Raw genomic sequence first — 25,427 nt, forward strand, 5'->3', positions numbered from 1 at the left:
GATCCCTGCTGCAGAGTCTTCCATTTCTGAGATGCTTTTCTTTTTATTCTTTTTGTCTCCTGTCAGAGCAGAAACTGTAAACCGTGTGTCTACCTTACCCTCCATGCCATCCTCAAACCCTAGTACCGCAAAGACTAGGAAGCCTTACTTATGAATCAGCCGGATGGATGGATACCTAATGAAGAGCCCACGGTAGAGAGGACAGCGTGAACGGAAGCTTTCATGGCCAAGTGACGCTGGCCTCCTTGCAGGGTAGCAAGCAACACTGTCAGTCTTAAGGCGCTCACAGTGAATTCCACACACAGCACAGGTTTCCCAGGAATCCAGATTCTGCAGGGGCCACGGGAGTTCCAGCCTCTCTCCAGTCATAGCCTGCTGGTTAGGTGAGGCTGGAAGAGATTTCAGGGTCCCCTTCCCTGGTGGAGGGGGGAGGGGAAGGGAACGTGAGGGGGCTTCTGCTACACAGAGGCCTTGCTGGCTGCCTCACCAGACAAAGAGCCCTCAGAAAGCTACCTTCCAAGACCTGCCACACACAGAGAAGGCGGAGAGGCCTGGCCTCTTTCTGACAGGGAGCCTGCTGACTGTGTTCCTGGGAGGGGGCAGGAGAGTGGCAGACAGCTGCCCTGAGATGAGAGCTTTGCAGGGGTCACTGTGCAGGGAGTGTGGGCGTGACAAGGACAAGGGAAGATCAAGTTTTCTGGAGTTAGGAGTTGCATGTGTTAATCAAGCAGCCTGTACAGAGAGGCCTCGGGGTAGCAGGCAATGCAGAGATGCTGTCTGTGTCGCTATGCTATCAGATCTGGTCCAGCGGGCTGGCCAGCAATCTCCTTTCAGCCGGGTTTCCATCTGTACTGCATTAAAAAGCATAAGGAGGCCAGCGAAGGCCCAGTCTGCCTCTCCCAGGGTTTCTGGTTTTATGACTCAATGGGGACTTAGTGACTTCTACAACATCACCTCTTCTGCAGTTCACGTGACTGGTTTTTAAAGCCTACACCGAATATTAATACCAAAAACGTCTAGCTCAGTCGCAAAATACCATCCCAAGTCCAGAAGCCAGAGTAGCTAAGACAACACATACCACTCAAAAGCCCACAAGGATGCAATGCTTGCCTAGTGTGCAAAAAGCCCAGGTTCCCCAGGTACTACAAAAGAAAAACACATAAACCCTCAGTGCTTTTACTCGCTTAATAGTTTAAGTGCACAGCTATCAGACATGGGATATTATTCAGTGATATCGGGGGGGGGGAATCTGTAATTTAGTAATAAGAAAAAAAGAGACTTCAAAGTAATCGGTTCTGAATATATTAAAATTAGACATGTACGCTCACGTATTTGCAATAAGGAGATTGTGGGGAAACACATCAAATATTATTAGCTTGCTAACTGGGTTCTAAGAACATGGGTTTTTTTGTGGTTTTATTTTTTTCCATATTTCTATCATTACACTTTCATTTATTTTAGAAATTATATACAAAATTTTATAGAATCAATGAGATCGTAGTTTGCAAGTGGATGTTTCTAAAAGTTCTTAAAAATTAAAAAAAAAAACAATCCCACAATTCATGAGCTTGTTTGCGTGCTTTTAAGGAAGCCAAGGCAGCCAAGGCACTCTGGGCCAGGCATATCCAGAGTGAGTGTTTTCAGCAGCCTGGATCAGCATCTAGCCTGCCTCTGACTCTGCCCCTCCTCCGTGCTCCTCCCAGCCTCAGCTCACTTCAGTTGGTGACTGTTGGGCACTCCGCTCCGGCACCTGGCTTCCCAACTCTCCTGTCTGCCTGGTATTATTCCCCAGGAACAAGGGACAGAGCTAGAAATGACATGCGGTTCCCCTTTCAAAGACTCACTTGTAGCAAGACACTACCCCTATCTCCCCCACCCTTGAGCTCTCAGCGCAGAAGGAAGCCACCCCATTGGTTAGATTTCCGCAGCTTCTAAATGCTACAGTATCAGACACTGGCAACTAGAGATTCCTAAGGGAACATATTCAAGCTATAAATAAGATAAGAAATATTTAATATATGTCTATATATTTACTATATATAGACCTGTGTGTGCATATTTAAATACACACACACACACACACACACACACACACACATACACACACGAAAACAAAGTACACACAATACCTGGGGCTGCATAAAGCCAGGAGCCACTATATTTTCCCCACTTGACTGATGGAGAACGAAGGTTCTGAGCTATTAAGTTACATGCTAGAAATGACAGGATTAGCATCTCAACATTCCCCAAAGGTCTCCAAGCCCAGCCTATTTTGAAGCAAAATGCTATTCTCCATCCTGCCTGCAAAGCAGGCAGGCTGCTGTGGTAGTAGTGAATTCTAAAACTCCATAATTACTGGGTACAACATGGTCTCCAGAATACCCATGACAAAATTTGTGGAAATGTTCACAACAGCGCTCTACTTCCAGGTTCTGAGATCAGAAACGGAAGTTTCAAAATACCGAAAGTTCGTTTATGTCGAACACACTGGTTAAGCTAAAAGCAGGAAGTTCAAGAAAGCCTGATCTCAGGAGGTTTTTCAGCCCAATTTGGATCCACATCTGTGCTTCTGGATTTTCCACTGAGTCGACCGACAGGCCTTCAGCTGCTCTGCTCTCCATGAGTCTCACTGTTGGGGTGCTGGGTACCCGGATAAATAAATAAGTAAGAGACATCTACCCTGCTAGTGGCCAGTTGTAAGGTAGTGAGCCTCGCTGGCAAGTGAAAAGAACAATTGAAATATGGAAGTTTCTTTTCAGAAGGGCAAAACAAAACAAACAAAAGCATTAACAATAGGTTGTCAGAAGAATAACCTCTGTTCTTGCCTCCAGGTGCAGGAAATGAGTGGGAATCTTGCAGCCCCCCCATGCCCCCCCCCACCTTCGCCCCACCCCCACAGACCTGGTCCTCCCACTGGGCACATTCTGGCCACAGAATGAAAGGGAAGGACATGGTATTTTAGCGGGCTGGGGGTGCCAGCTTTTGTGGGCACCTCAGAACAGTCTAGAGAGTAATTTCTGCAACTACATGTCCACAGCTTGAGGAACTGTGGAAATTGAAGGATTTGCTTGGGCTATACAATCCTCTGGCCTAAGCAAGGTAGGAGCTAGAATAGCAATGCAAATCCATCCCATCAGGTGGTCCGGTCACAGGTTCTCAACATGCAGGGTCATCCACAGACATGAGAGAACTTTCAAAGTACATGTTAGCTGTTGTAGATTTATGTATTTCTGAGCGGCCGGTCCTATGTTTAACTGAATCTTTGTCCTTTGAAAATAGAGTTTTCTGGGGTCTCTGCTCTGAGAGAACATGCAGGATGGTCCCAAGACTCCCCTGTACACTGCTCTGGAATCCGAGGCCCCCATTTAGACATCTCCATAAGAACATCTGGAGGGCTTTTGGACAACAAGCAGGTGCAGCTGGGCTCCTCGTGAGCTAGACATCATCTTTTTTTGAAGCTCAATTTCTAACCAGCCACACCCAGTTGAAACCACTCAGGAGAGGCATCAGACCTTACACTCAGGCAGCCTCTTGTCAGCTTGAAGAGATGAAGCTCCACTAGGTTACTTCTGCCTCTCTTTGTTAACCCGTTTAGAAGGAGGGCAAAAGGGGATGAAACTTGCCACATGTGGCAGCCGAATGGCCTCGAGTCAACCATTTAACCTTTCCAACCCTCAGTTTCATCATCAGAAAGCAAACATTGTAACAAGCCTCTCACAGGCAGGCAACAGAAGCGAAAGGGATCTTCCTCAGCTGCCCAGCACAGCCCATTGCTGGCTGTCTTCAGACTCACTCTTCCCTTGGGGGTAAACACTAGTGGTTCTAATCTAAGTGTCTGAGACGTTTCGTACCTGAGCTACAAGAGAACTTCCAGAATTAGGAAAAGCAAGTTCTTGAACTGTGAGGTATACACTTTCTGCGGGGGTGGGGCTGGTTTTTATTTAGCAAATGGGAAATAAAAATAGGGAGGGGGCACTGTTGATTTGTTTTCTTATCAGAAAATTCTTCTGGACCCTTCTGTTAGCCATGCCCAGGTCTGGGGATCCGCCCCTTAGCCGTATCACAGGTGTTCATTCCTGTCCTTCCAGTCCTTGCATTTGGGGTCCACTTGGAGAAGGGGTGAAGAGGGTAATCTCTTGGGTGGCTTGAAGTTGAAGTGGGAGGAAACAGGGCCTTTCATGTGGTAGAACTGGGCCTTCTTTGAGGAGCTGTTTGTTTCCCGGAAGCCAAACTCTGGGCAAAGGCAGAAGCCCTACCACTGCTTCCTCCCACCTTGGAAAATTACACAGTGCACCTCTTTGCTTGGCGGATGGCCGCTAGGATGGTGCCTCGCTACCCCACTGGAGCTATCTGTCCTACCCCTTCAGAATGAAAAACAACAGTGTGCCCAAGCCCACAGTGAACCCATGCCCACAGAGAGCACTCACCCTGTCCTCTTTCTCCTCCCTGCCCTGGAAAAAGCACAGGCGATGGTAAACAAGTCATTAGATTCAAGATCCTGCCCAATTTAGACGCTTTGTCTCCGTTTTCTCCAGAGTAAACCCATGGTCACACCCACCCCAAACCCAGCTAAGACCAGAAGGAATGCAAGGCCCTGTGGCCACGCTAACCGCAGCTGACCCAGAGATGCCCAGGGCTGGACGTTCTCCTGGGCTGGGCTAGCAGGGCTGGGAGGACAGAGTTTGCCATCCTGCCCAGATGGTGGGTTCAACCCCCCCCCCACCCTACAGTTTTTAGTCTTGGAATTGCCTCCCCGAACTCTCAAGACTGAAAACTCCACAACCTTTGAAGTCTGGCAAGAAAGCCCAAGACCAGCTTCTCCCTTACTCCTATGCTTCTGCACAGGCGGGCTTCTAGAAAACAGAGGTTGGAGAAAATGAAAGTCAGTGCCAAATCCTAACCAGACAGAAGAATAACTGCTGCTCCCTGCGGTCCCCCCACCCCCAGCTCTGGCATGACGGACTGGGGAGGTGGGCCCCTCTCCCGCTGTTGAAGATCTGTTTATTTTGCACTCCATAAAGGGAAACCAGGCCCTTTCTGACATTTTGGCTTGGAGGGGGGGCGGGGCAAGAAAAGGTCCTGAATTTAAAGTTAAAACCAGATCAACTCCTCTAAATCTCCTGGCGCTTTCGCCATGGCTCCTAAAAAGCCCACGTTTTCTATTCTATCAAGTAGGAGCCTCAACTTCTAAAAGGCGGACTCTCAAGCCTTCTGTACACCATCAACTACAGTGACCTCTTTCTACCTCCCAACCATGCAAATGCTCCCCAGATGGCACTCCCAGCAGCCTGGTGGTCCTTTCCTGTCCCAATCTACCCCCAACCAACCTTGCCTTTTCTCTCATCCACGGCTTATTCCCCAACCCTGCTGTCCTGTGTGGACAGTGGACTCTTTTAAACAATAAAGCAGAGAATTTCCTTTGTCCTGGAAGTGTGCCACTTGCCATCCACGTTATCCTTATCAGCAGACCACAGTGCAGCGAGGGGAGGTCCCAGCGTGCTCAGGGCACATGGGATATCAGCGCAAAAAATGTTTTCTTCACTTTTCCCTCCTGCCCTGGATTCAAAGCATGACCTTTACGGGTGGAATTCAATCAGGTCATCTCTCAGATTCCCTAGTGGGGATCTGAAGGAAGCGGCACCAGCCAAGACCATTGTTTCCACAGCAAGGAGGTAGAGATGCTATTTTTCTCACTAGATCACACAGCAGAGTGAGGTGGGACTGGCAGAGGGGAGGTGAAAAGACCCCCACAATCTCGTAAAATACCGTTGATAAGACATAGCCAGCGCCCTGGCACACTCACAAAGCTTCCATAGCAGCTTTTCAGCAAATGGCACGACTCGGCTCCAGTCCTTTCTATGTGGACAGGTATGAATATAGCACACCCGTCTCCCCGATTTAAACACCACGAGAGCAATGCTATCAGGAAAGGGGGTGACGGGATGTGGAAATGGCAGAAGGCCGTGGGGATTGCAAAAGTAAACTCCCGTGAATGTTAACACTCATGTATTCCAAGGCAGGAAAAATTAATGGTGTGTGTTTCATCACGGAGCAACTCCAAGCTCTTGTTCTGAGAAGTTCAAACTGTTTCACACATGTCGTGAGCCAAGACTTTGGGGCCAGACAGAGCCTAACTCACTCTTGGGTCCATTTCTTGAGTTTTTTTTTTTTTAAACCTCAGCTCCTCTCACTGGGAAAGTGGGCATCATAAAGGAATCCAGGCAGCCTCGATGAGAAGACAGGGCTATACGGCTCCTGTGTGCTCAGCACCATACCAACATCAGCACCACCCAAAACAACATCAGCATGATCCACACAACATCAGCACCATACCAACATCAGCACCACCCAAAACAACATCAGCACGATCCACACAACATCAGCACCATACCAACATCAGCACCACCCAAAACAACATCAGCATGATCCACACAACATCAGCACCATACCAACATCAGCACCATACCAACATCAGTGCCATCAGCAGCAGCATTGCCAAGTCTTTCTACCAATGTCATTTAAAGTAATACCGAGGTAAAGGGCACAGAAATTCCAGAAAGAAAAAGCCAACGTCAGTCCTGTGCCTGTGCCTCTTTAGAGTCTTAGATCAGAGAGTTTCCTCTGAGATTCTAGCAGACACAGAGATAGCTCGCTACATGCTTGCTAAGAAGGTTTTTTTTTTTTTTTTTTTGATCTTGCAAAATGCTTTTTCTGCCATCTTCATTACGACATCACTTTGAGGTAAAAATATCATTGGTAGAATCTTCCTGATCTGCAGTTGAGGAAACCTAAGGCAAGGGAGACCCAGGCCCCATCAGAACGTGGTTCATATCAAAGCCTTCGAGTGAAGGTCTAGGCCTCTGGCTGTCCAGGAAAGGCCTTTTTCCAGTGGGAGGTTATAGCAAGCTGAAACAAGGCTGGCATCTTCCAAGGCAGAAAGACGTCAGCTCTCAGGAATCGTCCTACCCTTGACGTATCTAGATATACTTCCTGCATGTCAGAGGGGTCTGAACTGACGGTCTAAGCATTAACTCGATGTCCTCAGTAAATGCCAGCCGGATAATGCCTCCAAAGACAATTGTCTTTCCATGCCATTCCTTACTACGTTTTACTTGCCTTTATCGAATAAGAAAGTGGCAGGGAGGATGACTTTGCAGCCACACAGATCGTGCCTGGAAGGGCCATGGTTAGAATGACTAAGCTTCTGACACTAATTTAGCAAGGCCCCGGAGTGACTTACCATAGAGTGAAGGAGACATTTCAGCCATCCACTCACTAGCAGAGACTTATCAAGAGTCTGTTCTCTTTCATGCATTCTCTCACTTATCACTCTGGGTTCAGCCTGAATGTTACTTCCTTAGGGAAGCCTTTGACCTCTGAGACTAGGTTAGGTCCCCGTGGCAGACTCTCAGAGGCACTCCACACTTCCCTTTTCACACAGAACTCTTTGGACTGAATACCTGCTTGCTCAGCTTCAGCCCAACTTCTGCCAAAGCAGGAGTCACAGTTATCTTTTTGACTCCTCTACCTTGGTCCCTGATGCATGGAGACTGTTCAGTCCATCCACGAAGATATGCCACGTGCGGACCGCACAGAGAAAAACTGGCAAAGTCTCAGCCCTCTGAGCTCAGAGCAAGCCTTGCAAAATCCAACCAACCAACACACGAAAGACAAAACACTGGGATCCTGAAAGCTAGGCGGCCCCTTCACCTCATGCAGCATGCTATCCGAAAAGAACAGAGGGAAGGTATTTCAAGGCGGGAGAAGTTGTAAAGATTCACAGCTACAGAACCATCATACTACAATTAACCAGGATGAGACCGTTGGACACTGGGCACTCACTGTGGCCTGTGGGTAGAGGTGCATTTTCTTTTTCCAGGAGGCTTGTTGTTGTATGAATCAGAACCACAATAGTCCACCACCCTAAAAAACCTGTTAGGTAGAGTTTAGACTTCAGGTGAACTTGACCTCATTTTCTTGGAAGAGGCTATCCATCTTAATTTCAGATAACCCACCTCACAAGTCCATGTTAGAGACTCAGTGGTGTACACAGACTTGACCTCCACCATGATGTGTACCCAAAGATATACAGCAGAAAACCCACTATATGTCTCATTGTGAGAGTGAATTTACTAATGAGGTCAGATGTTCTCAGAAGAAGGATTTAATGCTTATTCCAATGACAATCCCATAGCTATGGTAGGTACGGCATGTCAAATGTTGTTATCCGAAGGACAGGGCATGAAGGCAATAGACAAGTTGCTCTATGTTTTGAGATTCTAATATACGTCTTTGGAACTGAGGTATCACAAAACAATACAAGTTAAGAAAACATGCTCCAGAGGGAAACTGGCTTTCCTGGACCCTCCAGCTAGTTACTTGCCAAATTCAGTTGCTTTGTTCATGTTTATAGCTGAGGAGAAATCATCTTTCAAAGAGTTGCAGAGATCTGGGAACTAGAGAAACAAACCATCTGTTAAGAGTATGGAGCCCTACGCAATAGGAAATCATATTTTCATGGTGGCAGAGAGCAGAAAGCATTAGAGCCGAAAACAATCTTCAGAAGAATCTGGGTTGGTGCCAGTATTTTCCAAAGAGGAAACCAAAGTCACCATGTTGTAGAAGGGCTACTCTTTGGTCAACTTTATTTTCCTAACAAGAGGGTATGTATATCAAAGGCCCATATTGTTCCTCGACAAATCTAGTACTCATTCAATCATGATCTGTAAATATCCTTTTGTAAAAATTTTATTGCCTCCATTAGTATAGAAGGGGAAAAACAAGTATTCTATTCTTTCTGTGTGGTCAGCACAGATTTGGTTGTTGAACCTGGACGTTGATGTGCTAATCTAACGCTCCAACCCCAGGCCAGCATGGCAACCTGGAAACACTGAACATTTTACCTTACTTTGGAATTCTCCATAGAGTAATGGAGGTAGTTGGGCATGGTGGTTCATGACTGTAATAGGAGATGGTGGTAAAAGAGCAAGGTCTTCAAGGATAGCATCTTCACATAGTATGATTGGAGCCTGTGTGGGCTACAGGAGACTTTGTCTCAAAGAAAAATACACTGACAATGAAAGAATGGACGGAAGCACTAGTCTCCAAGCACACAACTAACCCATCACTGACTTGTGAAGAGAAAGCATTTGAGTTCATCCTTCCATCTCAGTCGAGACTTGAAAGTGATGGCTCTGACCATAACCTTATTGGTATTATTTAAAATTAGAATAGTTGGATTAAAAGGTGCTTCCTCAAGTTGAGTTGGTGGTATACATCTGCAATTTTACCACTGGACAGACTGAGGCAAGACATAACCAACACTTCAAGGCTATCTTAGGCTCTGTGGCAAAAAAGCTACTTCTGTCTCAAAAAATATTCCTCCTTTGCATTGGGAACATCTCACATCTCAGCAGCTTGGCTGTGGCCATCATATTGGACAGTGAAGACAGGACATTGTCTTTTTTAGCACAAGATTCACTTGGACAACTATGATAAAGATAATTGTCTTAATCTTCCATAACCTTGACCTCTGACATAGAGACAAGAAGGCTTAGAAGAATTCATAAAGTTCCTTAAGTCTCTTCTTTTTTTGAAAATGTATAGCTCATGCCTTTGATCCGAGAGCTCAGGAGGTAGGTAGATCTCTGAGTTTGAGGTCAGCCTGGTCTATGGGGCAAGTTCCAGTCCATCCAAGACTACACAGTGAAACTTCATCTCAATCCACCTCACTCCCATAAAGGGTGAACGCACCAGCCATATCTCTAGGAAAAATTCTTAACCAAGAATAACTTAAAAGAGATGTGTTTGACCTTTCTGTAGCCCCAAAAGTAGTATTGCCCCCTGTTTCCAGTTAACTACTAAATACACCCCCCCATGAATGTGTGTTTTGAATGCGTATGTCCCCATCTGATGGTAATATCTACAGAAGATATGAAAACTTTAGGAGGTAGGCCATAGGTCAAGGATGTAGCTCACTAGGGCCAGGTCTTCAAAAGCTAACATCCTATTTCTGGCTATGTTCTTGGTTTTCTAGTCCACTGCGAAGTAAGGAGGCATCACCACACATTTCCAGTGACAAGAACGCTCTGAATTCTTTGCCCTTACCAGTCCGCTTTGTCAAGTGTTGGATCATTACCACACAGCACTAACAAATAACACTCTCTTTGCCTAAATAGAACCCAGGAATATAGAGCTACCTGGAAAAAACCCAGAAAGCAATATGTATTAGTTATTTGAGTATTTCCAAATGTCTGCACACAACAGGGGCCATGGTAAAGATTTAAGTTATTGTGTTTGCCCAGAAAGTGTCCATAAGCAAGCCTTCCAAAAACAGTTGATGTCAACAAATGGATGGATTCTGAAAGGCTGCCCTCTGCTTCCATTTTGTAAAGTAGCTTTTACAAGTTGAAGTGTGTGTGTGTGTGGGGGGGTGTTGTTCACTAATATCTTTACATTTGCTCTCAGGCTTTGGGAGAAATGCAGAATGCTCACCTAGATTTGGAGAACAGCTTCATTTTGTTTTCTTAGAGAAAGATACAGCAGGCCTGATCTTTCTAGAGTAGTAGTCTCTAACAATTACAGGACATGGTGTGTGGACAACTCAAGATCTAGCTCCATGAATTTTGAAATCTCATTTCAGTTGGTCAGGAATAAAACCAAAGCATGTAGTCCAATCTACCTAGAAAAAGGACTCAAGGAGGTTTTACATCTCCATCCTAAATACACACAGCACTTCAACCGGAAACAGCTCGCTCCATTTTCTGTGTCTTCATTCCATTGATCCAGTCCAGGTAGGATGGGGCAAATGTCCTCCCAGCTCACGTCACTTCTATCACATCAGCATATTTAGTGGCTTAGTGCAACCCCAGGGCAGAGATACAACCTTCTTAAAGTACCAAGAAGGCAGTGAGAGTAAAGAAAGCTCTCTCTGGGCTCATTCGATGAGGGCCACTATTTTCTTGACATTAACCCTACCAGACAGCCATCTTCAAGGTGGACTGTTCCTTGTGCTGGGTGCTTCCTTCACTCCCTATGCTTAGTGATAGAATCAGAGTTGAAGATGGACTATGATAGCCCTGCATGGGACCAAGGGAGTCAACTGTGCTGCAGACATTCATCTCTCCAGAAGAGAAAGGCAAAATCCGGAACAGATGGGCTGTCATATTACATTCCCTGTAAATTGACCAACATATTGCCCAAGACATGAAAAAAGATAAAAAAAAAATAGGGTTGGGGAGGCCATGAAGAGACAGCAGAAGTGATGCCCCTGGTGATTGAGGTGAAGCACCCAGAAATCTGGCCAGTTAAATGGTAATTTCAAAGCTATTCAGAAGGGAATGCTGTGGAAAGGTCACGGGGTTTATAGCAAGGATACACCAGCTCTATAAAGGCAGACATTAACCTGAAAACAATGGATCCAAGTGGTACAGGTTGGATGGAACATTTCTCTGATGGTCTTCACTCTTTTGTTTGTTTGACATAAGGCTCTTTATCAACAGCGCAAGCCTGGAATTCCTGAGTCCACAGTCACATCCTGCCATCTCTTTATGCTTTTTACGTAAAATCCCATTGATTGGGTTGGGAGTTTCACAAGCAAAACAATAGCCGGATACAAGGGAAGGAAGAGAGGAGTATGGGACATTTGATCTGTGGGGTGCGTTGCTACAAATGAAGTCTGGGCCTGCAAAAAGATACAAATAATTGGCTAATTGGCCAATGTAACCAACTTCAACCATTTTTGGAAATCTTAGTGCCAGAGGGAAAAAGCACTTTGTTATCCATTACATTTAAGCACTGGCCAGGAGGAGAAGAAATTAAAATAGTAATAATTTACATGGCCCATTACTATCTATCTATCTATCTATCTATCTATCTATCTATCTATCTAATATATAGATCTTGCCATGTAGCTCATCCTGGTCTGGAACCAAGTTCTCCTGCTTCAGTTTCCCCAGTGCTGGGATTACTGGTGTATACTACAATACCCAGTACCCAATTACAAAGCACTTTTCTGTATGGAAATATGCTTCTTTAGTGTCTGGTACTTAATAAGGCAAATTATTATTATTATCATAATAACTCTTAGTTTGCAGTTAGGAAAGAACAGTTAGTATCCATTTTATGATCACACAACTCAAAATGAATGGAAACGAATTAGATATGTTTGAAACTTACAAATCTCTCTCTCTCTCTCTCTCTCTCTCTCTGTGTGTGTGTGTGTGTGTGTGTGTGTGTGTGTGTGTGTATGTGTGTTTCTCTGTGTGTAGATGAGTTCAGGACCCTGTTTTAGACAAGGTGTCCTCTTGTTTGCTCCTGTGTATGACAGGCTAACTGGCCCTCAAGCTTCCAGGGACATTCGTGTCTCAGTCTTCCCCTTCACTATAGGAGTGTGGAAGTTATTGAGGTTCTCCTGCATTCAACTTTACATGGAATCTGAGGCTCTGAGTTCAGGCCCTCCCACTTGGATGGCAAGCACTTTGTCTCCCAGCCTCCAACTTCAAACTTTCACAGAGTCATTTTGCCACCACCATGGTGTCTAGTAAAACTCTACCAACTTCACAAAGAATTTTCATCACCTTTCTTAGGCAAGAAGTACTCCACATTGCACTGTGTGCACATGAAATTACATTTTCACACTTTAACTGACAGAATATTAGTAGTGAGTTCCTCACAGTAAAGAGAGATGGGCAGGTTCTCTCTTTGAAGAGTTCAACTGGGGTTCTGAATCTGAAATGGTGCCTGGGTTATCCCCCAAATCCATGGTCCAGCTGTTATTCCAACTGTAGTTATTAATTAATGCTTTTGTTCAAGAAGCCCAAGCATCTCAGTACTCCAGACTGTTACCAAATCTACGGGGTAAGAAGTGTATACTGCTAGTCTCAATTCTTTTGTGTGAATAGAAAAGATGAGGTTAAGAAAGACTGAATAGGATGTCCAATGCCACCCAGCTGGCCTAAGCAAGACCAGGCACAGAACTTGGATGACCCAACCTGGGGTTCACTTTAGTTCTTTAGAAGGAGAGTGCATGGATTATGGGAACTTCTCTGAGAGCTAATGAGTTGGTACAGAGGTATATCTAGACAGGATTGCCATCAAAGCTTCTAACGGCCAACAAGGAGGCAGAGACTGAGGCTTATGGTGATAATAGACTTCTAACTTCCTCTGACCAGAAGGAAATAAAAACACTGTTAATATCTTAAAACAGCCAGTCTACCTGTTCCCTCTCAGTTGAGGCTGTCTACCCAAATGAGTATTTGTGGGCTCCAGCTGAATGGAGCAGGAGACACTCATGTGTCTTACAATGTCCCCTTCTGCTTTCCAGAAAACATGAGCCCTGAGCCCCCACCGATCTTATTGTTGGGAATCCACCTCTTCCCCTATTTTTCCAGTTCATCTTTGAGATGTTTTCTCTCTCCACAGTCCATAAATGCTCTTGTATTGTGCACAGAAGAAGAAAAAAACTCCACTGTTTTCAATTATTTTGTTAACAATTAAGCATGCAAATGTGGGAGCAACATTTAATAAACTTCTATGGACATTTAGGAGGAAAGAAAGAATGAACCAACAAAAATCAGAATCATCAAAGGACTCTTACAAAACCAGTATTTTGAGCCTTTAATTGAAAATGAATCAGAAACAGGCGTGTGAAATTTCCCATGAAATACACATAGGATTTTAAAATTTTTTAGAGGGTGCTCTGGGAAGAGAAGACTCTGGGTCAAACCTAGTCCACACTGATGGGAAGAAAAAGATTAATTGTAGTGAACTCAAGCAGGGCCTCACTGCCCATGATGGTGGATCTACAAGACATTTGGGGAGCAAGAGCAGGGAGACAAAGAGGGATGCCCTGGTGAGTCCCTTACTACCACAAAGAATGGATACAAAATCTATACAGATCTGTGAGTCACCAGAAGGAACAGCTTAGCAACCCAGAGCAGCGAACCCAAACCACGGGAGCCATCCCTAGAGCACTCTGGGAAAGTGGTCTGCATGCCAGTTTCCTGAAGCAGAAGGGCCAACTGTTCATTATCTTCTGGAAAGTGAAGGAAGTGCAGGTGGCTCAGAGGCCTTGGGCCCTGTAGAGTTGTCCTGTGTTGTACTAAAGATCCTACTTGAGTGACACTTTATTGTGGAATCTGTGGACTCTAGTACAGGGGGAGAAATGGTCATGTCTGAGCAGTTACTTCTTTATAGCGTGTCAGGGATAAAGGGAATTTTGTGAGGAAATGCTGGGGTCTTTTTCCAGAACACCTGAGAGTAACAAGCCTGGATGCAGAGCTCGTGGCAGACTACAGTGTCAGAAAACTAAGACTACCTATTGATTACTTTATCACTTCCACTTGGCCTCACCAATGCTGGTTACCGGAGAAAGCCAGATGCACACCCTCACCCACACTCCTCATTCCAGGTAGTGTTTTGTTCTTTGAAGAACACCTCTTTTGACCACTTCATCCCAGAGCCGTTGACATTAGAGAACTGGACTGACCACCATGAATTGCTCTTTTAGTGATGACCCCACCAAGGAGTAGATTCCAGTTTATTGTTTTCCTATTCCATATCAGTGATGATTACAAACAAAAAGTAATAGTATTGCTTAGCTGCTCGAGTGGCACCTACAGAACATGTCTCTTCAGTTCCTTAGGTGGACGATGACAAAGAAAGAGAGGATGAAGGCTCAAAGTCCTTGTGAGTTGAGTAAGCCTTGTGCCTTCGATCTGGGAAACATATTTATTAAGGGATGTGTCCTTTTGGGCATGTGGATTCTTAATCAGTGCTAGTGGTATCCTTGCCCACTTCTCTCTTAAGGCACTGGATCTTGAAACCTAATCTGTCTCTTCTGTCCAATGTCCTTACTTTGTAAGAATTTGGAAGAAGGGCATATTAAGTTAACTCTATGTGCTGATTGCTTTGAGAGGCATGCTAAACAATCACACAAACAGTTGCCTTAATTTTCCATTTTTTGAATGAAACCAAACTACAAGGAGGATATCCTCCAGTGGGACACTGAGCCCTCAGAATCTAACATGGGTCTCCTCAAATGCTAACAGACTATTCCGGGTCGTGGGGGCAATGCCAGGGTGAGCATTTAGCCTCATGCATGGAGAATGAAAACTTTAAAATAGTGGATTCTACAGTGCTAAATTATGTTTGCTCCCAAAGATCCTTAGAGCTATGGTTTTCTTTGTTCTACCAAAGGAAAAGGGAAATATATCAGGAAGCTGGGCCAGTCCACAGGAAGTCTCACTTGGGCTGATAAAAGGAACTGATGTGCAGTGGCTTGGGATGCAGTTATAAGTCAATCTGCCTTGAAATTACAAGAAATGCTGTTCAAGAGAAACGGGGGCCTGGAGTCAGCCTTGCTCGATCGTTTCCTTCACCTGTGGTAGAGCACTCCTTTCTTAGCATTTCTCAGAACTACCCAAATCCTTTCTCTTATTTCAAGTCTATGTGTAGTTTTGTGAGTATATGAGTGAAAAAGGAAAAGAGGAGCAGGAGTTAAAGGAAGAGTGGACAAAGGCAAAAATGAGAGAGGTCGAAGAGGACAGATTGTCAAGTCAAAGTCTCCTCTTAGTCTCTTTTGAGTTACAGAACATATTATGAATCACCTCTGTAGTTCATTATGGTAAAACATTGCCTGTTGATTTCACAGTCACTTGCCCACCTGTCAGTACACTTGCCTACAAAGCTAGGGACTGACTTTTTCCTGGATACACAGACTTCGTGCATAATTGGTAATGGAGTATGAACAATTTAATGAATGTGTCCAGCCCATGCTGCACTCAGGAATCATGGCAACTAGAGACAGCAAAATCTATGTATTTCTCACAAGCTGGTTAGAGCTGAGCCTTGTGGTGTAGGCAGGAGGACTGCAAATTCTATGCCTGCCCAGGCAAGAGATTGAGTTCAGGTCTAACCCAAACACCTTCGCAAGATCCTGGCTAAAGACATATAGTAAATAAAAAAAAAAACCAAACATTCTTCTTTTTAATATTGCTCGGTGGGAAAACATGTGCCTAGAGTATGTGCAAAGCCCAGGTTCCAATACCAGGAGGCTAAAATACAAAGGAAGAGTTAGTCTTTGAGTCTCAACCTACATGGAGACATGTGGGTCAATTTGGAAATTTTTCATAGTGACCAGGTTCCATAAATTTTGAAGGCCAGAAGATTGGGCCTGGATAATTGCTCCTCCCCCTTTCTTGAATAAATTACTCAATTGCTTCAAAATGGAACCAAGACATATATCATAGAATTGATATAAGGACCAAGGTAAATGTATCTTAAGGGGCAGACATCAGTGCCTAAAATCAGATTATAACTAGATTTTTAAGTTTTTTCTTATAACTCTGATCATCAAAGTTTGTATACCCCTTAGATGGATGGTGAATAATGTACCCAGTCTTAGGTAAGAACTAGATGAAAAGAAGCCTTAGTTGGACCACTGGGTCCACACACATGGCCCATGATACTATTTCACACCAAATTGGGGCCTTCTGGGGCAGACCATGTTTACCCATAGCACTGCCCCACTTCCTGTTTTAAGAAGCAGAAAGAAATAAAAAGCCTTCCAGAAAACTCATTAAGAGGCTCAACATTCTTTTTAGACATCAAATAAGTCCTCAAAATATTGTTTTCTTAAGAGTTAAGTGTAAATGAATAAAAACCAGACAAATTCAATTTTCCTTCAATTAAATAGGATTTTTTAAAAGTCCAGGATAAAGGCTCTTGGAGCCAAATGTGTTTTGGTTTTTAAATGCAACTTGACTTTTAGAAAAGAGTCTAAGACCCCAGTACACAGTTAGACCCTATTCTTAGATGGTGTCAACACACAGGGATCAACACCACTACACCATGAGTTGCCAGTGGAGAGAATTGAGCTTCCCAAAACTCACAAATCACCTCCTAAGAGCTCAGCTGATGGCTGGTCTTAAGAGTTACCCAGTAGCACAAGATCGTAGAGCAGCCACACTAGATAGAAAGAATGTCAAAGAGTTCAGTCACCCACACTCCAAAATCAGACACAGGAGTACACAACCTCGAGAGAACGAATTTAGGATTAGAAGAGAATATTGTCATTGTAATTCAGTTTACACATGGGACGATTAAAGAGAGAAACGTCATGTAAGCAGCAGAAGTCTGGTGACTTGCTGAGGATCCGATAGCTGAGATAGAGCCTGAGTTAGAAATATGGCATGTGACTCCTTGGCCAGACATCTCTCAAAATGGAATTTCAAGTCTCTGGGATCCACACGATTTGATTGCAATGGTTCCAATAAATCTCTAACAGACCGTTTTAATTTTTGCTTCTTTTAAATTTTGAAAATAATGCGTGCTAATGATAAGATGTTCCCTGAATTTATGATATGAAAGGTAGATGTCTACTTTTCCTATTCAGAGGCACCTAGTTTTAACCACTTAATGAATATACATTTAGAAATTATTTATACATAAATAATCATACATAAACTTGCTTAAATATCCTCCATAAATGGACTATACAGTTTGGAATTTTTTTATGTGGTAATATTCCATTGAGAAATTTCTAAATTAGTGTCTATAAGAATTATTTTATTGCATTAAACATTAGCATGGCATCCTCTTATATATATTTTTCTTTAACTATTTATCTGGCAATTTACTGATGATTAAATAAAACCATTTTTCATCTTTGCCATTGTAACGATGCTACAATAAGCATCTTGCCCTCAGTATCTGAATACAGATAAGGACAAGGCAGTCACCCTTTCTGACACAGCACACTAATCTTTGCTGTCCTCATAGGTCATGACGGTAAGAATTCTACTCTTTTCATCTGAATATCTTTATGTCTGTATAGACTTGAGATTCTTCTTCCAGAATCTTTGTCCATTTCTCCATGAGTAGTCTTTTTCTTAGGACCTGTGAGTGTCATTGCACTGATAGTCTGAGGAACAGTCCCCAAGCTTTCTCAATTATCTTTTCAGTGCGCTTGTTCCTTTCTGTGGTACGGGCAGTCTAACAACACCTTGGCCATGCTGCTCTGTCACTGAGCCACAAGGCAGCCCCATCTTTTACTTCACTTGTTCTGTCTGTCTCCATGTTGATATACACATGGAAGAACCTGGAGGAAGAGAGAAGGAGGAGGAATTCCCTTGGCTCAAGCTCTGGACTTTCGAAACTGTCTATATAAAGGACTATTATCACCGAAGATGGAGGAGATATGGAACTCTACACTGTTGTCACCTTGGGGAACTATGCCTAATGTACCCATAACATTAGGCTATGAATCAATAGTGCCCCCAAATGAATATTGCCTTCTTTGGAATCATGGATCATCAGAGCTCAAAATAAGGAAGTAGAGAAACTTCTACTCTCTAGAAATCTGAAAGGAAGGAAGGAAGAGAAAGGAAGGAAGAGAAAGGAAGGAAGAGAAAGGAAGGAAGAGAAAGGAAGGAAGGAAGGAAGAAAGAAAGAAAGAAAGAAAGAAAGAAAGAAAGAAAGAAAGAAAGAAAGAAAGAAAGAGTGGAGACATCTTGTTCTCATTCACAGATGTGGACAACCTCTGGAACACTGTGCCTATTCAATTTGGGTAAGTGGATACATGATTGAGTATGAATTAAAGGATAAATGTCTAAATACAAAATGACTCCATAGACACATAAATTTCAATATGCTTAGAGGAGATCCCAACAGAGTCAACCTAAAGACGGTTTAAAAGCTGAATAATCTATGACATCAAGCTATGTTTTCATCCTTTGGCTGCATGGATGGTAGTGTACGATTATTTGCTTTCAGACTAGATGCCTTTCTACACGCAATCAGTGAGCGCTTGCCTGTTCAGAATGAACAAATCTGCTTCTGGACTGTTAGATTCTGGTCGGTAAGTGAAAGCCACACATGTCTAGAAAAGCAAGGTTAAAGCTCCCTTGGCACCTGTAATTCAGGCTTCTTGCATGTATGTGTGCACTGAAATGTGACATGAGTCTTTCATGACCTCGGATGTTAAGCTCTGGCTCAGTAAATGGGCCTGCTCTTGGGAAATCATTCCACAGGACTCAAGTCTGTGTCTTCCTTGAGAGTTTGAAAATGTTTGGACTCTGAGGTTTTGATCATAAAGTAAACGGCAGAGTGTTGTTCCCTAAAGATAGGAAATGCCTTAAAGGCTTCAGGTGTGAATGATTTTGAAGTCACTGTAAAGTTTGTCTGAACTACTGAAGGTGACCTACCCCTTCTGTCTCTGGTCTTACTGGGATGAGGCACAAAAGCATCTGTGTCTCTGTTTGACCAGATGAAATGTGAGTGTTACTAATCCAGACAACTGGCCTGACTTACACATGAGAGAATGTCACACTTCTCTGAATTTCCATAGAAGTTTGGTTTGAGTCTCAGGGAAACAACCTTCCCTTCTGCCTGGTCTCTGTTACCATCTGCTGACTCATTCTTAAAACGAGCTGACGTTGTCACCTAGGATAGACCTCCCAATTACAAACATACCTCACGGTGAGATTCCCCAGAACACTGGGCAAAGAGTCATATTTGGAGGCGCAAATAGAACAATCAGTGTTTCAAAAACATTTTTCATAGTTTGGGGGATCGGATCCAGTCTTGTGCAGGCGAGGCACATGCTTGACCACTGAACCAAATTCACAGCCCTTGGCTCTTTGAAATCCGTTTTTGGCATGTGGCACAGCCTGACTTTGAAATCGCTAAGTGTCTCAGACTGTCCCTGGGCTTGGGATACTCCTGTCTCTGTACTCTAAGTTCTGGGAATGCAGGCATGTGCCTCACTCCACATTTTTATAACAGTAGAAGACATGGAATTTTCCCTCCCTTGCTTGGTGCCTATTTAGTTAGCAATGTCCTGTGGACCTTTCTGTTTTCCCAAACTCATCTCTACTGTCTAGTCCGCAAGGCACACTGGAAGCTTCCAGGAGAGTTTCTAATAAGCCACTGTCATCTCTGTTGACTAAGTAGCAAGACAACAGTGGGAAGAACACAGTCACTAAGGGGTTTGTATGGCTATGTAGGCTACCAAACATTTAAACATTGATTATTTCTGATTATATATTTTATAAGACCCAAGTTTCTATCACAATATTTAAGGAATTCTATAATCTATTTCTATCTAATCTTCCCACCTCCTCCCCAATGCATTTCCTTTCCAAAGCCCTCAACCATATTACCATACGTAAGTCCATCCATACCACAAGGCCAACTTCCAGATTCATTTATGACAGGAAGTAGCACAGAAGGTGTATGCAGAAGAAGCAGGCATCCTGCAATCAGAAAGACTGGGCTTGAAAAAACCAACTCTGCCACCTATTAGCTATAATCCTGGGCAAGGAGCCTCACCAATATGGGCTTCCATATCTTCTAGGTGAAGTGGAGCTATGGTAATATAAACTCTCATAGGTCTGCAGCAAGGATGAATGTGAGGGAACAAGGACTAAGAAACTACCCATGCAACTTTTCACTAGATCTTTCTTGGTGCCATTCAGAAGGTTCTTTCCTGGCATAGGACTGTCATGACACTTGATAAACCCCATTGAAACACCCAGCTCATCTTCTAGTTGAGAATCCAAGTCAGGTTACCAGGTCTGGTTCTGAATAGCAGCCAGACACTTGTATTAATGTGGTTGGCCAATGTACAGTCTCCACTTCATACAGAAGACTGTTATTCTAGTGACTGCCTCATTTTAAAGATGCTAGGCTGAGGAATAGCAGCATGGAGAAGGGATAGTGATTCCTTCTGTTACCTCTGGAGAATCAATCTGAAGTGTATTACTAAGTGACATGGCAGATATGAAAGCAGCAGAAAATGAAACAGGGTGTCGCCTTCTGCAGAGAAAAACACCTGCAGAACCTTGAGATGACCAAAAAGTTGTAGTATAGACCAGCATGGGACAGATTCCTGTAGTTCCAGCTCCCTGGAGGCTCAGAAGTTTGTGATCATCCTTGAGTACATAGTGAGTTTGAGGCAAGCCAGTGAGACACAGACTTTTTTCCCAAACAAGAGAAAGGATGCTGGGGAGATGGCTCAGTGGGTAAAGAGCTTGCCACACAAGACTGAGGGCCTGAGTTTGAATGCCCAGAGTTACATGAAGCCAGATAGAAGTAACAGAGGTCTCTACTCCCAGGGTTTCTGCTGGGTGATAGGAGGTCTAGATAGGAGATTCAGCGGAAGATCCTGAGCCAGCTAGAGCCCTGCACATAGCAGCTGACAGCAAAGAGGCACTATCACAAACAAGGTGGAAGGTAGGTCCCAACGTCCCAGGTCATCCTGTTATTACACGCACACACACACACACACACACACACACACACACACACACACACACCCTAAAAGATAGACAGGCTTTTAAACTGATACTTCAAAAATTCATGTTATTCACATCAAAAGTATTCCATGCCAACATTATACAGCCAATTGTCTAGATGAAATAGAACAGAGCATTTCCCATTCTAAGCCAATAAATAGAGATGGTTTAATCTGAAAGACTATATATCAAGCTTTAGGTTGACTGAGACTTTAGTTTGGGGATATTTTGTGAGGTTTAAGGTAGAATAAAGGGAAGTTTATTAATGGCAGAAACATTTTTGCCAAGATTGTTGTCTTTCTTTATTTATTCTTTTATGCTGAGAATTAGACGAATGCTACATTTCTAGGGGTGGGGGTGGGGAGGGTTTGATTTCAGCCAAACATTTTTTTTTAAAACCAATGCCAACTTACTGCTCAACCTCAAACTAAGGAGGACATTGAAATTTAAAATCTTATTTAACGCGGCTATTACCAAAGACTTTCTTGCTTCATTGTTCAGAAAATAGATCTAGCAGGTCTGGCCTAATACAGCTGAGAGCGTTTTATTTAAAGAGGCAAAACCTCTTTTTTTTACACCAGCCCACCATCAGTAATGGGGCCTACTGATTATTTAAGTAATGGTATATTTTAGATAGATATTTTTGGGGATAATGGAAACTTTGTTCACGATGCATAGAGTCAAAGCAGATTTATTTTGGAAAAGAGTTGATTTTCCAAACCTATCTGAAAATTTTGACTCTCTCTCTCTAGCTCTCTCTCTCTCTCTCTCTCTCTCTCTCTCTCTCTCTCTCTGTGTGTGTGTGTGTGTGTGTGTGTGTGTGTGTGCATGTGTGTGTGTGTGTGTGTGTGCGCGCGCGCACAGATATTAATCAAGATAGTGGGAATATATTTGTCACTAAATTGCAGAAGCGTCAGTAGTTTAAGGTGCCAGATATTTCACGACTTCTCTTTTAAAGCTCTTTTTCTGCAGTATTCTATAATTTTACATGATGTGACACGGGACATCCTCATGTTAGAGTAGTAAGAATACTACTTACTACTCTATGTTCCTCTATCTCCTAGGACCCCTGAATTCTCACTTTTTTTTTTCTTCTGTGATCATGAACTTGGTATCCAGCATGCTGGACCTTGGCTTACCCATAGATAAAGCAGCAGCAGGGTAAATAGTCTGTACAGCTTTAAAACTGCACACCTATGAATTTGAATAGCATGAGAAGAACACTTTTAAGTGGCGACAGTTCAGTTGGAAGTCACTTCAGAGAGCAATCATGTGGTCATGGGGACAGACAAAATGGCCATCTAGTTTGCACGGTGTCCTTGTGAATTTAGGTGACATGCCCTCCTGGGGGCCATGGGGGCCAGAAACCAAGACTGCCCCTATTGTTCTCTCTTGACTGCTTTTTCTCAGAGCTCCTTCCCAATTCCTCTGCTCTGAGAGTGGCAGTCCACTCTCCGTCTGACAGATGGCTCTTCTCTGAGTCACAGAAGGCAGCTTCCCTCTCTCCTCTACCACCCTGAAGTGCTTATTTAGAAGTGCTATCTCTACTCAGGTCCCTGTGCACCTTATTGGTAGTGCCCTTCCTACCCAGTACAGCACCACCATGTGTGAGCGCTAATCACATTTGTCTCTGTGCGCATCCATCACTAGGTGACTTTCAACTGCTGGTTATCCTACACACACAAAGCAGAGCCTTCAAACACAGGATGTACGCCACAAATGCATCTCAAAGTCACGGAATACGCACAGTGTTAAACTCAGACCTACGTTCTATTACTGTGAGAAACAAATCTCTAAAAGGACTAAGGCAAAATGAAGCTCAACGAATGTGCATCCACTTAAAACACCACACCTTATCTCACCTTCACTTCGACTTGTCCAAAGAAGCTAGCGCTTTAGACCTACTTTACAGATGGGAAAACTGAGACCCATGAGCTAAGAGCCTTGCCATGACCCACACGGTAAGTAAGTAAGTAGTGCAAAGGGGGCTAGGTTTTCTCCCAGGCCTTCCTCGCTTTCCGTATTTCCCAGGTTCCCACATATGTCTGACTCTTCTCTGGTTGATTCTCCGTTCTTTCAGGGCACACTCTACATTCGTCGTTCTGCAGATGGCATCAATCTGATCAAAGGAAATCTGCCTAGAACTAAGATGCAGTTTGAAACCAGGTCATTTCTTCTAGCAGCAAGCAGTGTCACGTGCTTTTCAACACTGATAATATCAATGTGGGGAGCAGGGGTGGGTGGGGTAGGGTGCCGTTTAATATCGCAGGTTAGCTTGTCTACAGCTAAAGAACAAGCAAGCCGAGCTCACCCAACAGACATGCTGGGGAAAGTAGAGAACACAATTTGGAAGGGCAGCAGGATTGGAAATTTACAACCCCAAAAGCTTCCACGAATGCTAAACAAAACAGGGGGCTAACTGTACAGAAACCCAGTCTTCCCTGGCATCCGGAACCACGTACATCCTGGGCACCGAGACCCACAGATGTTGCCAAATTTTGTGATTGAGGAAGATGCACTCAGGTGCATACGATGGCATCAGAGTTACTGGATGCTGATTGTCCCAGGCTGTTGAAACAGGCAAGCTAAATACTCTTAAGTCTGTGTCTACAGGTTACATTTGGTTTATAGCGTCCTCTGACCTTCGTCCGTGTGGGGCGGGATAGGGATTTAGTATGCAAGCAACTGGAAACACCTGTGTAAAGTAGTCCTGTGGGATCTTTATGAAGATTATGAAGGTCAAAGACGTTTTACAGCCGTAAATTCATACAGTAAGATCAGAAGTTGATTGACCTTTCTTCCAATTCAGTCTTCCAGTATCTACACCAAGCATGGAATTGAACCATCATGTAAGTGGAGTCTAGGATCCCCCAAATCAGAAGGTCGCATATAAACAGGAACCTGTGGCTTCTACATAACTAAAAGGCTAAAGGATACACTAAAGTCACAATCTTCCAGAACATCGGTGTTCAGAAGAGGGCTTGAAAAGTGATTCTGGAGATGCCCTTGGTATTAAGTCTCCCAGGTGAGAAACAAGGTGTTCCTCAGGAGGCTTTGGGGGGGTTCATGGGCTCCCATTAGTCATCCTAAAAGAGCCCTCACTCCCATCTTGGTATGAAGCAGCAACCTCCTTGTCTAAGGTTGCTCTCAATGCCTGTCATGCCCATCCCAGTGTGCACAGTGTGGGGTTAACACATCCTGGGTACGCAGACCACAGCTTCCTCCAGAGCTCAGGGCCTGTGCTCAGAGGTCTGAAGGCCGCACAGATGCTGCTTCACTCCTTCTCAGAGTGCCTCTGGAGAGTGCCACAGTGAGCCTCTGGAGCTACACTACCACCCTTCTGGATCAGAGGAGAGAGTTGCTTTCCTGGGGTGGGGGGGTGTGAGTAGAAAGTGCTCTGAATGGGGGTGTGTGAAGATTTTAGAAGGGTCATCTGGTTACTGAACCTGGGGAGGTAGGCACTTGCAAGAACACACCAACAGGAAGCAGAGAAACAGGGCCCAGTGACCTCCACTGACAGGTCTCTAGAGCACACCTCTTGGGAACCCACTCAAGTCAAGTTTGATAAACCTGTGGCTATTTGATTGAGTTAAAAACCCCATTACGATCAGTTATCTCATCTCTGTCTTCAAGTCTCTTCAGTTGGTCCCTTTTACCTAAGTCAGCATGTTTCAGAGAGCAAGGGAGAGAGAGAGAGAGAGAGAGAGAGAGAGAGAGAGAGAGAGAGAGAGAGAGAGAGAGAGAGAGAGAGAGAGTCTTAGAAAATAAAAACACTCTGACCCCACCCAGAAGATAAAATCTGTTGAATTCTCTAAAGCCAACACCTTAACCTCCTCTCAGTCAAGCCATGAGTAGGAAGTGGATTCCTCTGGGTTCTGGAGAATGGCGGCCCTGCCAGTCCCCACCTCACCAGCCTGATAGTTTTTCCAGAGCAATTCCTGCTTGATGTGTAGCCTTGAAGCTAACGTCTGGTCTCATTCATTCTCCCAACTCCTCTTAGGCTAGTCACGTTAGGGGGTGTCCCTCCTCTCTGCTCCTGGCCCTACTTCCCTCTTTCAGAGGGAGCACTCTGCCTTTCTGAAGCGTGACAGGGAACCCAGACTCACGGGTCTCCTGGGCTGCACTTTGCAA

The 25,427-nt window shown here is 44.1% G+C and overlaps 1 protein-coding gene across 4 annotated transcripts in view; it reads right to left on the reverse strand.

Moving 5' to 3' along the window:
- Fli1 (Fli-1 proto-oncogene, ETS transcription factor) overlaps positions 1 to 25,427 on the reverse strand; it is a 119,986-nt gene that overhangs the window by 92,416 nt on the left and 2,143 nt on the right. Inside the window, exon 1 of one of the 4 annotated variants that reach the window (XM_063265408.1) lies at positions 4,428 to 4,688. The exons of the other annotated variants lie outside the window; for them this stretch is intronic. The gene's annotated coding sequence lies outside the window, so the exon portion shown is untranslated. Of the gene's footprint in view, positions 1 to 4,427; positions 4,689 to 25,427 lie in introns of those variants that run through there. 4 annotated transcript variants of the gene reach the window in all.

The sequence above is a fragment of the Rattus norvegicus genome, chromosome 8 (genome assembly GCF_036323735.1).
Source record: "Rattus norvegicus strain BN/NHsdMcwi chromosome 8, GRCr8, whole genome shotgun sequence".
Classification (NCBI taxonomy): Eukaryota; Metazoa; Chordata; class Mammalia; order Rodentia; family Muridae; genus Rattus; species Rattus norvegicus.